General features: G+C 56.4%; 1 pseudogene; it reads left to right on the top strand.

The window, feature by feature from the left end:
- The window catches only part of LOC146531781 (large subunit ribosomal RNA), a 7499-nt pseudogene that overhangs the window by 2228 nt on the left and 2771 nt on the right, over window positions 1–2500 (top strand).

Here is a 2500-nt window from a genome sequence, read left to right on the forward strand (position 1 = left end):
GAGGGATGTACGTGGAGATGTCGCGCCGGTTCGTACCCATATCCGCAGCAGGTCTCCAAGGTGAAGAGCCTCTAGTCGATAGAATAATGTAGGTAAGGGAAGTCGGCAAATTGGATCCGTAACTTCGGAATAAGGATTGGCTCTGAGGACCGGGGCGTGTCGGGTTTGGACGGGAAGCGGATGCGGCCGGTGCCGGGCCTGGTCGATGCTGGTGCGCGTGTGCGCAGCGTGTTCGCGTCCCTGTAACAGGGGGCGTGCTCCGTTGTCGCAGCGTGTGTCCAGCGGAATCCGGACCCGCGTTCCGGCCTTCCGCGGATCTTCCTAGCCGTAAGGCCGTGTCGGTCTCGTCTCGTGCGCGATCGGCGCGGTTCTGTACGACCGCCGTTCAACGGTCAGCTCAGAACTGGCACGGACAAGGGGAATCCGACTGTCTAATTAAAACAAAGCATTGCGATGGCCCTCGCGGGTGTTGACGCAATGTGATTTCTGCCCAGTGCTCTGAATGTCAACGTGAAGAAATTCAAGCAAGCGCGGGTAAACGGCGGGAGTAACTATGACTCTCTTAAGGTAGCCAAATGCCTCGTCATCTAATTAGTGACGCGCATGAATGGATTAACGAGATTCCCGCTGTCCCTATCTGCTGTAGGGCCGCCAACGCCTGCTGCGCCACGTGTAAAAAATTTGGGAGGAAGGACGCCATCACACACGCCACAAACGCCAGTGACTGCCCGGCGCGTCGTCACGCGGAGGATAGGGAGCTCCAAAGAATAAATTATGGATAGCAACGCCAAGGGGTTTAGGTTCGGGCAGCTTAACCTGCAGGGGTCCAAGGCAGCCACGCTGGAGGTGCCGGCCATCGCTGCTGAACTGGCACTGGACTTAGTGCTGATCCAGGAGCCTTACGCCCAAAAGGACAGAACAGAGGCGTCACGGGGGATGCTACTCCCATCGGGCGACTGTAGCATGGTGGCAGTGTATCTTGGCAGGAATGATGTCGCCTGCTCGGTGCGGGAGGACCTGTGCACAAGCCATTGCATGGTGGTCCATGTGTGTTTGACCCCGCCAGCGACATCCTTCTACGCGGTGAGTGCGTATTTTCAATATTCGCACGAGATAGGCCCGCACCTACATCACCTCGGGCGAGTGCTAGAAGCGCTAAAGGGGCGACGGATAGTGATCGCGGCAGATACCAATACGCACTCACCGATGTGGCACTCCCTCCCCAGGCACTACATAGGCCGGGGGAGCGCGGTCTCGCGAAGAAAAGAAGAGCTTGAGGCCTTTATTATAGGCAGAGGCCTCCGGGTGGAGAACCTGCCCGGGGAGCCACCCACGTTCTCCACTGAAAACGGGGAATCTAACATCGATGTAACACTGACGTCGGGGAATGTTCGTCTGGGCTGCTGGCGGGTCAACACGGGGGCCAGTTCCAGCGACCATAGACTACTAACTTTTGGACTGCAGGAGCGGAACATCAGCGCAGCAACCGAAAAGGGAACACCGGAGGGACCAATCAGGTTTCGGGAGCGCGGTGTGGATTGGGATCGCTTCCAATCGATGATCCACGATAGAGTAGGGCGCATAGATTGGATGAAACCGGCAAGTGAGGTATGTAAGGAGTTTACCAACATTGTAACGCGAACGGCCATGGAATGTCTGGGCATGTGTGCGGAAGGGAAGCGAAGCAGGGGATATGAATGGTGGTCACCCACATTAGATTCTATGCGCAGGAAAAACAACCGTTTGCGTAAAACGTGGCAGTCGATTAGGAAGAGAGGGGTTGAGGCCGCAGAAGAGATCGCTAGGTTGAGATTCCACTCTCACCGCAGAAGATATAGGTGTGCGATAGTGGATGCGCAGATGGACTTTTTCCGCGAGCTTGCAAACACAGGCAACCACGACCCGTGGGGACTAGCCTACAGAGCCGCTTGCGGGAGGCTGAGACCTCCCCCCAACGTTATCTACGGCATCAAGCTTGCGGAGGGACATGCGGGAGACACAGAGTCTGCCATGCACAATATGGTGCGGTCACTTTGCCCTGACGATAATGCGTCTTCGGACACGATTTACCATCGTCAGGTCCGGTTGTTGGCGGCCTGTACTCCCGCTGGTGCTGACGCGCTACCACTACCGTACAGTGATCTGGAGAGGATAGTCAAGGGTCTCCCGAACACAGCACCGGGTATCGATGGGATCACTGCTCGCATGGTAAAACATGTGTGGCTATCAGCTGGCTCCGAGCTGACGCGTGTTTTCGAACTATGCGTGGGGGAAGGTGTTTTTCCCGAAGTGTGGAAGGACGGTAGGCTTATTGTCCTGCCGAAAGGCAACGGCAAGCCGCTTACGGATCCTAAAGCATATCGCCCCATTACGCTACTTTCCGTCCTGGGTAAAATCCTGGAGCGAATCATTCTCGCGTGCGCTCCAGCGTTAACACGAGATATATCTGTCTGCCAGCATGGGTTCACTCGAGGTAGGTCAACTTTGACGGCCCTACGCT

Source organism: Heliconius melpomene, chromosome 15 (genome assembly GCF_056956725.1).
Source record: "Heliconius melpomene rosina isolate 202511_hmr_F chromosome 15, ASM5695672v1, whole genome shotgun sequence".
Taxonomy (NCBI): Eukaryota; Metazoa; Arthropoda; class Insecta; order Lepidoptera; family Nymphalidae; genus Heliconius; species Heliconius melpomene.